At 38.2% G+C, this 11,590-nt stretch overlaps 1 protein-coding gene across 1 annotated transcript in view; it reads right to left on the bottom strand.

The window, feature by feature from the left end:
* Positions 1-8,700: 8,700 nt before the first annotated feature.
* ELMO1 (engulfment and cell motility 1) overlaps positions 8,701-11,590 on the bottom strand; it is an 803,227-nt gene continuing 800,337 nt past the window's right edge. Inside the window, exon 24 of the mRNA XM_067042332.1 lies at positions 8,701-8,715. The gene's annotated coding sequence lies outside the window, so the exon portion shown is untranslated. The remainder of the gene's footprint in view (positions 8,716-11,590) is intronic.

The raw sequence follows: 11,590 nt of genomic DNA, 5'->3' as shown, positions 1-11,590 counted from the left end.
TCTGAAATTCAAATTTAGCCATGGGACCTGGATTTTTATCTGCTAAATCTGGCAACTCTAACACAAACACACACATAGATACAACTTAAAAATACATACAGACACACATAAGCAAGCACACACACACGTACACACCCAAGATTTAGTTGCTCCTTACAGCCTGTCACTACTGAACTGGTCATTAGAACACCAGTTCTAGCTTTCCCTCGGAGAGCTGGGGAGGTGTCAAGGAGGCTTGGGAAGGAAGCAGGCTTCCTGCAGCGGGGAGGTAAAGCGGGTCCTATTCTCCAGTGATAGAAGCAGCTGCCTTAGAAAGGGCACACTTCCCCCAAAGATACACACACACACATCTCAGCGTCTGTAACAGCTATCAACAATTCCTTCTACATGATTTTGTGAAGAGATTCAAGCTCGGGAGAGGAGCTTTTTTTTCACTAGAAATCTATGATGCTGAGTTTAGAAATATGCTTGGCAATGAATGAGTGGGTGGGTTTGCATGAAATTCGACCTCTGTTTAGGGTGCTACCATGTGCCCCTAACTTAGCCTATGGGTAATTTCTGGCTCTACTTTATTGCCCCCACCCCATAACCATTTTCCATTATACACCCACTAATGTCTATTGAGTTCACCTCAGAAATGTCTTGGGTAGGCTTTTGGCCCTCCATTCCCATGGCACTGGCCATCCTTAGCCCCTTACCATATCTCACCTGAGGACAACCTCAGCCCCTACCGCCTAACCCCCCAACCTACCAACAGATTCATCATGGGAGAAATTACCAGAATGAGGCAACAATGTGCAAATGATAATGCCCCTCCCTTCCTTCAACTCCCTTGACGGGCACTCCGTTTTCTCCATCATAAACCCAGATACCTTAGCATGGCCTCCAAGGCCCTTCTGTATCAGAAGCCATTCCAACTTCTGTTTCCACTTTTCACTTCAGACATTCAGTCTGATCCCCACCAAAATGAATTATTTTCCCCACAAACTCTCAGTCACTTTCATTGCTCAGCCTTTCTTCCATTATTCCTAACCTCCTTTCCTGCCTAGTGAATCAATTACCCTTTGGACCACTATATATATCCTCTCCAACCTCATCCCACGCTGCCTTCCACTCCTGTGGAATTAATCACTCCCTTTTCTGGGTATCCCCAGAATTTTGCATATATGTACTTCTTTCCCACTTACCATTATAATAGTTATTAAGTAAGATTTACAAGCCACTCTCCTCCATAAACTTGTGAGCCCTTCTGGGGCAGAGATTAACTCACCCTAATTCCAGCATCTTCAAGAAAGGTTCATGGGGCTTCCCTGGTGGCGCAGTGGTTGAGAATCCGCCTGCCGATGCAGGAGACACGGGTTCGTGCCCTGGTCCGGGAAGATCCCACATGCCGCGGAGCAACTAAGCCCGTGAGCCACGGCCGCTAGGCCTGCGCGTCCGGAGCCTGTGCTCCGCAACGGGAGAGGCCACAACAGTGAGAGGCCCGCGTACCGCAAAAAAAAAAAAAAAAAAAAAAAAAAAAAGAAAGGTTCATGAGTTCCTGATGCTGAGTTCTGACTTTGTTTTCTTCTTTTAATTCTGTGACCTATTCCAGTAGAAATATAGGAGTCTTCCAACGGACAGCCCCTGGAGGACTGGGGAATCCTTTGAATATATTCCAGAATCAGCTTTTTAGATTTTTTGCAACTCTTAAGTTTTTTTTTTTTCCTTAAACTTAACAGAAACACTTCATTTATTTATTGTAAATCTTTCTCCCTTAATAACAAAAGCATTAAATGCTATGAATTTCCCCTGAGTACAGTTTTCACAAGAATGTGATATAGTTATCATTAGTATGTCCTACGTAGTTTATAATTGCATTTTGATTTATTCTTTGATCCCAGAGCTATTTAGGAGGAATATTTTTTGAGTTCCCCCAAACTCAAAAGCTTGATGATTTTTGTCTGGCTTTTTTTTTTTTTTTTTTAATTTCTAAATTTTCTGGCTCCATCACCAGCACCTAGCATACTCCTTGGCAAATAGTAATGTCCATTAAATATTGGATGGATGAATGAATGAACAAATGAATACATGAGAAAATGGGGCCTGTAGAATTTCTATTCTTGAAGTATTTTTAGCCAATATTGGTAAACTTTTGTAAATGCTTTAGGGATAATTTTAAAGAATACATTCTTTGGGTAGGGTAAAAAACTGTTTATTTATTAAACAACTTAAGTGTATATTTCACAGCTTCTGAATCCTCATGTATTTTTGTCTATTTGATCTCTCAGTTTATGAGAAAAAATGTTTAAAGCAGTCCATCATGTTTTAGTAAGTGTCAAAAGTACTGTAGAGATTATTATATTTCTGGGCAAGACTTAATGTGAAAATCTTTTAAAGGCAAAGGTATAGAGGTTTGATGGTCTCAAAAGACAGAGTCCAATCAAAGCAAGAGGAGACTAAGCATATAGTACCCAAATTGCTTCAATCTCTCTGCTAAGAAAGAAAAAGAACTGTTTTTCCCTACTCCCATGCAATCCCAAACTCCCATGTTAGTCTAGTTTCCTTAAATAAAAGGGGGGCAACAAGAAGTTTGCCTTGACCCAGGAATTGCCATTGATGGGCTGTACCAGGTGGCTAGTTCAAAGAGTTGTAATTCTGGGCTTCCCTGGTGGCGCAGTGGTTGACAGTCCGCCTGCCGATGCAGGGGACACGGGTTCGTGCCCCGGTCCGGGAAGATCCCACATGCCGCGGAGCGGCTGGGCCCGTGAGCCATGGCCGCTGAGCCTGCGCGTCCGGAGCCTGTGCTCCGCAACGGGAGAGGCCACAACAGTGAGAGGTCCGTGTACCACAAAAACCAAAAAAAAAAAAAAAAAAAGAGTTGTAATTCTGTCCCCTTTTATTATTTCTCCTGGGGTGGAATTAGAGGGCCTAAGGATGACATCGAATCATAATGCTGTCAGATTTGAAATGCTAAGGGACCATCTTTGTTTGTTTTTCTTTTTCTCTAAAAGGAACATTAAACAGCAAGCAAACATCATTTCCAGACAGAGGTGAGTGCTCGGAGGAATTTTGCAAACGTTACATGGTTTCTCTGGGAAAGAAAATGGAGCTTGGAAAAACTACCACACTTTATTAATTCCATTTGTTTTCAAAGAGAAGGACGGTTTTTCACATGGCAGTGCTAAAGAACCCCAGCCCATAAAAAGACTTTCCAAGAAGTTTTCCTATAGCACATCCCAACTGTGGCCTTTTGATTTTCTTGTCTTTTTGTCTTTCTGTTTGTCTATTTCTAGGTTATGTTATTTGACATGGACAGGTGCACACCTGCTGTATTTCCATTGTGAATTGTAGGCTTATCCATTAAAAATAGATTCTTTGTTTTATTTAATCCTTTTGCCTTAGATTCTACAATGTCAGATAATACCACCACTCCTACTTTTTTGTGTGTTTGTGTTCACTTGGTAGATCTCTGCCTCCCTCTTTCATTTAAAACATTCTGGTTATTTGCTATTAGATGTATCTCTTAAAAAAAATCTGGTAATAATGTGAGGATCCTTGTCTTGTAATAGGGAAAGTAATCTGTATTGTTTATCTCATTCTTGTCTTCTCTAAGAATTTAATTTTTTTCTATTTCTACAGTAATATATGCTTTTACACTTTTAATGTTGTATATTTCTGTTCGTTGTTTCCTTAGTCTGCTCAGAATTAAATCTCTTTATTTATCAATTGTTCTGTTTCAAATTTATACATTTCTTAGGTTGATATTGATAAAAGCATAGGTCATGTATTCTTATTCTTCTTGAAATGTCTTTGATATAGCTTTGGCTATACCCAATTAAAATTTGAGATTCATTCTAGTTATTATAATCACTTTCTAAGTCATCCTTAACTGCACTTTTTTTTTTTTTTTTTTTTTTTTTTTTGCTGTACGCGGGCCTCTCATTGCTGTGGCCCCTTCCGTTGCGATCTTCCCGGACCGGGGCACAAACCCGCATCCCCTGAATCGGCAGGCGGACTCTCAACCACTATGCCACCAGGGAAGCCCCTTAACTGCACTTTTAATTTCTTCTTTCACTTCAGTGTTATTTAGCTGTGTTTTTTCAGTTTCCAAGTAGAATTTTAAAAAGCCAGTTGCTATTAATTTGCAGTTTTATTGCATTGTCATGAAAAATTGGCTAGTATGTAGTATCTTTTGGAATTATTGAGATTTGCTTTGTTGTCCTAGATATGAATTTTCATAAATATACTATGGATAGTAATAAGTGCAATTAATGACAGATAGAATGATAGATGGTTAGATAGATAGATAGTAGAGATCCAAGCTTATAAATTATATTAAATTTTCATATCCTTAGTAATTGTCTCTACTACTCTAGATTCTAGGACAGGCATGCTAAAATTTCCTATTAGATATATTTTTTGCCAATTTCTCCTCCTAATATAGTTTTATCATTTTAATGCTATGTGAGTCAATGAATAGGTTCAATCATTATTCATGGGAATTATATCTTTATTGTAAATATATTTCAAAAATATGAAACAAACCCCTTTTGTCCCTTTTAGCAATTGTTTCTCTTTGTTTCAACTTAATTTGTTATTATTATTGCCATTCCTACATTCTTTTTTGGCCCAGTGTGTCTTTATCTAACTCATTATTTTTAACCTTTCTTAATTAATTTTAGTTAATTTTAGTTGAGTCTCTGGAAAATCCCATATAATTGAATATTTTATTTAACTAAATCTGAATTTTTTTGTTTTTAAGATTTCTATTTAATATATTTATATTCATTTTAATAATTTGTATCACCTTGATTTTGTCATCTTATTTTGTACTTTTATGCATTTTTCCTCATCTTTCACTTTTTTCTTTTCCTACTTTTTTTCACATTGGCCAAATTTCCCGAATTTTTTTTTTTTCTATTTCTTTAGAAACTAAAATTTGTAATTTTGGTCTACCAGTGATAGCCTTTAAACTAAAAAAGATATATTTCCCAATTAATATCAAGGATAAGATAATGTGTCTTTCGATACCTGTATAAACTGTGGGAGATTAACACCCTCATACTTTCTCCTGCCTTCCTCCCTTCTTGACTTCCATTTCTCTTTGGTTTTGCCAATGGACAGTGGACTTTCCACCCAGATTAATGAAAATAATATTTTTTTTAATGTTATGAACATTAAATTTAAAGAACTATTCTTTTTAAAAATAGAAGTATAGTTGATTTACAATACTGTGTTAGTTTTGGATATGCAACAAAGTGATTCAGTTATATATATTTTTTCAAATTATTTTCCATTATAGGTTATTACAAGATATTGAATATTGTTTCCTGTGTTATACAGTAAATCCTTGTTGCTTATTTATTTTATGTCTAGTAGTTTGTATCTGTTAATCCCCTAATCCTAATTTATCCCTCCCCCCTTTCCCCTTTGGTAAGTATGTTTATTTTCTATGCCTGTGTGTCTGTTTCTATTTTGAATATTGTTTCGTTTGTATTATTTTTTAGATTCCATATAAGTGATATATATAATATTTATCTTTTTCTGTTTGACTTCCTTCACTAAGTATAATATTCTCTAGGTCCATCCATGTCTTAAAGAATTATTCTTGGTGTTTGCATTGTTTCACTCCAAGCTAATATTAGTTATTTAGACTAATTCAAAATTTTACTTATTTTATTGCTCATCACCATTAATTTCTTATCCAACCTCCAGACTCAAATTCTTGGCTTGGAGAGTTTGTGAATCAGTATTTCTTCACATAATTTTTATTAAGGAAAATATGTGGATTCTAAGCTTCTTAGTTCTTGCATGTATGAAACTCTCTTCTGATTTTCTTGCACACGTTAAATATCATTTCATTGGATGCAAAACCCTTAGGTCACAATATTTCCCTCTCAAATGCTCTGGTTATTCTTTGTTAACTTCTGGTATTTGAGATTTTTTAAAGAAGTCTGGTGCCAACTGAACTTTTTTATATGAACAACCACCTGTTTTTAATCGCTGAATGCCTGTAAGACATTTTTTGTGGTCATTTTAGTTTAAAAATTCTACCATATAAATATGCATTTCTTTTGCCTGGTATTAAAAACCTTTTGCTCTGAGCTTCTAGTCTTTCCACACCAAGGAATTTTTCTTCATTTATTTGTTGTTGACTTACTTTTAATAACACAAATAGCAGATTAATTCATCTCATTGATAAAAGTTAAAGCGAGTCAAATAAAATGAAAACTGCCCTTAACATTTCCCCAACTTACTTCCCTTCCCCAAATTAGAAAGACGTATATACGTTTCTCTATCTTTTTCTATGAATTTACACCCATATAGAAATGTATGCTTTTTTTCCCACTATTATGTGCATGGAAAATTTCTATTCATACTGTTTCTCATTTTGCTTTTTTCACTCAACAACAGGTAGTGGAGGTCTCTCCACGCTGGCTTAGGTTAGGTTTCCTGGGAAACAGAAGCTGAGATGGAGATCTGTGTGTAGGAGGCTAATTAGCTACTGCTCTTAAGAATAACACCTGTGGGGGCTTCCCTGGTGGCGCAGTGGTTGAGAGTCCGCCTGCCGATGCAGGAGACACGGGTTCGTGCCCCGGTCCGGGAAGATCCCACATGCCGCGGAGCGACTGGGCCCGTGAGCCATGGCCGCTGGGCCTGCGTGTCCGGAGCCTGTGCTCCGCAACGGGAGAGGCCACAACAGTGAGAGGCCCGCATACCGCAAAAAAAAAAAAAAAAAAAAAAAAAAAAAAAAAAAGAATAACACCTGTGGGAGAGTAAAGGGAGCAGGAACGATGAGAAGAAGGTCAACTGTAATGCAGCCACAACAAAGCTCACAGCCATCTCACAGTCCCAAACTGAGGTCGGGGGGCTTTATCCACACATGCACCAGAAATTGGATGTGAACTGCTCCTGAAGGGGCCATCAACTGGTACAAGTCAGCTCCCCTTTGGCCAAGGACAGCTCCTGGGGAGGGATTCAGCTTTGAGATATTAGCAAGGAATTCTCTGGGCAGATAAGGAAATAGTCCCTCCGTCCTGAAGGAGGACACAGACAAAGCATTACAGCACCCAGCACACATGCCAATACTTACAGATCTAACATCAGTAAATTTGTGTGGGATAACTTTGGGAGTAAGTAGATCATCCAAAAAAGAATACTCTGTTCTGGTGGCTGCTTGTTGTGATAGTAAATCAGATCGTAAACACTCTGTCCATTTTGACTGAGATATTACTGATACAATAAAAATGTTTAACATAAACATTTTCAAACACCAAAAGGTAGAGAGAAAAGAACAATAACCCTTATTTACTTGGATTCAATAATTTTCAAGATGTTGCAGCATTTTCTTTACCTATTCGATTTTTGTTATTGTTGAAGACAAAAGTAATCCCATCTAAATCCAGCATGGTGACTGTAATTAACAATACTGTGTTATATACTTGAAAGTTGTTAAGAGAGTAGATCTTCAAAGCTATCATCACAAAAAATTGCTAACTATGTAAGGGGATGGAGATGTTAACCTTATTGTGGTAATCATTTCATAATTTGTGGTATCAAATCATCACAATGTACACCTCAGGCTTACATATATTGTATGCCAATAAAATCTCAATAAAGCTGGAAAAAATAAATAAAAAATAAAAACGATCCCAGACAGCGTCATTTTACCCCTGAATATCAAGCATGCAAGTCTAAAATAAGATGGACCTCCCTTTACATATAACCACCATGCCACAATTACATCTAATAAAATTGACAAAAATTCCTTAGTATCACGCAATATCCAATTTCCTAATCAAGATTCTCTGAATGTTTTTAAAAATGTCTCTTTGCCATTGGTTTGTTTGAATAAGGATGGCAACAGGGTCCATGTACACCATTTGTTTGCCTTTTCTCCTAAGTCTCTCCTAGCCTAGGCAGGCCCTTCTCTCCTGGCTTGTTTTCTGCCGGGGAAGTTGTCTCCCCACACCCATGTTTTCTATAAGTGGCTAACTTTTAAAAGATTCTATTAAATTCTCTTTCACTTCTTTTTGGCCAGACTCCATTAAAGGTGGGGCTGTGTGCTTCCCATGGCGTCACATCTGCAGGTGCAGAATGCCCAGATGAACTGCCTTAAGTGATGCTAAGGTGATCACTAACACTGTTAGTCCTCACTTCAGCCTGAGCGCTCCCTTCTTTACAAAGTTCCCGGCAACCTTTGCTCTCCTGAAGCCATATTGTCTGAGTCAGGCTATGCACTCAAAATCCACTCACCAAGTTTCTCATATCCAAGTAATATTTTCTCTCATCATCTTGATTCTCTTTCAATGGAACAACATTCTCTTGCATCCTGTCAAGATGCTGAAAATACATTTTTCAAAAATGTATTTGTAAGTGGCTATTTTCAGTTTGTCATGTATTTTCCTTAATTTTTTATATAAAGCTCCTTTCATTTGAACCACTGAAACTTGTCAAACATCTGGTGATTTTTCTTTAGAGAGAGATGTCTCTCTCGCTGAAGTATGGATAGTTGTGATTTCAGTCCCTGCAAAAAGAGACAGGCGGGCTTCCCTGGTGGCGCAGTGGTTGAGAGTCCGCCTGCCGATGCAGGGGATACGGGTTTGTGCCCCGGTCCAGGAAGATCTCACATGCCGCGGAGCGGCTGGGCCCGTGAGCCATGGCCGCTGAGCCTGCACGTCCGGAGCCTGTGCTCCGCAACGGGAGAGGCCACAACAGTGAGAGGCCCGCGTACTGCAAAAAAAAAAAAAGAGAGACAGGCATTTCAAAGGTGGTGGAAGGGAGGGCTACAGTCAGGAGGTGAATGAACCGCACTCTTGGTACTTCCACGTGATTATGGGCTGAAATCTGGCACTGCCCGTGTGCCCCAGGGAGTCCCCTTGGCCAAGGCATTGTAGCCAGTGAGGGTAGAGTTGGGATTTGGACCAGGTGAGTCTGCTGCAGAGCCAGAGCTCAGGTCACCAGGCTCCACCCCAGCTCTGCCTGTCACCTGGGGCCTCTCCGGCTCCTCCCCTTGCCAGTGTGTGATCCAGAGCAAGTTGTTTCCCTCTCTTTGCCTTCCTTTCCTCATCCGACTAGGAAAAAAAAAGCCATCTCCCTTGCAGAGTTTTTATGAGAATTCAAGGAGGTAACAGCTGTAAAGTACCTGGCACGTGATAGACACTGTGAATATGCATCTTACTTCTGAGATAACAAGAACGAACTTTGTAAAAATAGGTTGGTTTGCAAGTAAGATAGATAATTATTTACATCCCCAAATCTTTTTGTTTGTTTGTTTTTGAAAAGGACATTTGGAAAGTTTATTTGAAACATATTTCGGGCAGCTTTTCTCAGAAAAGAATAAGGTTTTTGGCTATACACACCCACTACTACTTTTAATAAAATGTCTAGAAATGTACCCATCATTTCTTCAAATCCTTTTCATTGAAACTGTCACAACTTGAAGCCATTTCTGCTATGTTCCTTACTTATGCAGCTCCCATGGAAATCTGCTTTCTATTTACAAAGCCAAACCCACCGACCAAGAGCTGGTTTGATTAATTAGAAATTACCGTAGCAGGATGCCTTCCCCAAACACAGCAGCGAATCTCTTTTATCCTCTCAATAACTAGCTCGTAGCCCTCAAGTTAAAGCATTTGGCCTTCATAGTTGGCTGGAGGGGCTTCCTGTGCTACTTTGGGGAATGAATGGCCCAAACTGAACCTCTGAGAACCTTGGAGAATCAAAATGCAGGAACCTTGATATTTACAAGGAAATAAAGCTGAGCTCATAGGGATAGCAAGTGCAGGGGAATAAAGATTGGATGAGATAAATGAGTTATTTAGAGCAGACAACTACTTGTGGCTCTGCACACTCTCTGTGTAACCTGAGCGGATCACAACTTTCTAGAAAACAGCACTCACCTTCCCAGGTTGCTATGAGGTTTAAATGGAATACAGATACAAAGTGCTGTAATAAACTCCACCCACACTGAGAGTGGCATGCTATTTTTCCAACAACCATCTTACTAAATGGTACAAAGATTCCACAGGGTAATTCACCAGTGTAGACAACAGCCAGAGGCATAGATTTGGCTAAAGTTATTGTCAGAAGACCCTTTGATTTTCTAGAAAGTGAGAATCCAGTAAAAAAGAACTAAATCCCTACTTCCATAGTAGGAAGCCAATTTATGCTGGCTAACACTGAACAATCACAAGTAGTGCTAAAAAAGTGTGTAGTTTATTGAAATACAGGTAAAGAAGAGCAACAGTTTATAAAGTTGCAAAAGGTGGTCCCCTAGAAATAAAAACTTGAGATTGTGGGTGATGAATAGGGGTTTGTTTGGGTTCGGTTTGATTTTGGTAATAATTCTGGTAGCACTATTTGACTCCATATGTATACATGTCTAACTTTGATAAAAATAACAACTGAATTATAAAAATTATGGTATTTGACTTGGGGAGAAGATCAATGACAATATCCTCCTCTTCCCTGGTAATTTATTGTTCTGTATGGACTCTAAGACTGAGTAAAGCAGACAAATTCTTTCTGCATGTGATCACACAAGTATACTGTGTGTTTGTGTGTGCACACGTGTGTTCATGGCCATGAAACATGTGCTTGTTCACTTAAATGTGCTGAAATGAAGGGAGATACATTCATACATATTAATGCAGACGGCCTTATAAGAAGCAAGAGGGTAAATAATATGATGCTTATAAAAAAAGACAAGAAACAATCTAAAGTAATGGAATTCATTAAAGGAGCCATAAGCAGAGATTAAATTTTTTAAATCACACAAAACAGTTCTTCTTTAGAATGTAGCAGCATTGCTTAGATGAAATAATTGAGACTATAGAAATGAATAAACCTTTATTTTGCATTTATTTTCTATAAATAGAGAGATCTGATAATTATCATTGTTAAAAATTATCTATTATTCATTATAAAATTTAAAAACAGAATTAAAAACAAGGTCTTGTCAGTTTCTAGAACAAATCAATGAAGGAAACACTGAAGTAAATAAATATTTAAATGTCATCTGATATTTTTAAAAAGAGAATTGGTATTCAAAATGTATAAATTTGGTTGATTAAAAATTAACAAGACTCTTATAAAGATTTGTGCAGTAACATGGTATTGAAGACTTCTGCATAATCCCAGAAAGAAACAACCTTTGTCAAGATAGAATTCTGGAAGGGAAAGTGTGCACTTGATTTGAAACCTGGAATATTAACTCACTGTCTTCTGGGAACCATGCAGCCCTGGAATCTTCTAGCTCAGGCGGGATGGAGAACACCAAAGATGAACCCAACCCATTAATGAAAACCACATGGCTGACACACATGTACACGCATATATATAAAAAACAACCAAAACATGGACAATGAACTGGCTACTTCTCCCTGAGAAAGTAACACAGCCATTCTTTGCTGGATCCTTCCTGGGTGTTACACATTGCACTTGAGTCATAAAAGAGATGACCAACTGCTCTCCTTTGTTTTCAAACTTTATTAAGAAGCTTTAGTATTTGGTTGTGTTTCCTACAAATACCATGTTTACATTCTGAATCTTCATCACTGATTTCTAGCATGGGCATTTCTTGCCTCCAATTCACTTGGCTGACGCT

This window comes from Kogia breviceps, chromosome 9, assembly GCF_026419965.1.
Source record: "Kogia breviceps isolate mKogBre1 chromosome 9, mKogBre1 haplotype 1, whole genome shotgun sequence".
Lineage (NCBI taxonomy): Eukaryota > Metazoa > Chordata > Mammalia > Artiodactyla > Physeteridae > Kogia > Kogia breviceps.
This window is presented reverse-complemented; position numbering and strand designations above follow the sequence as displayed.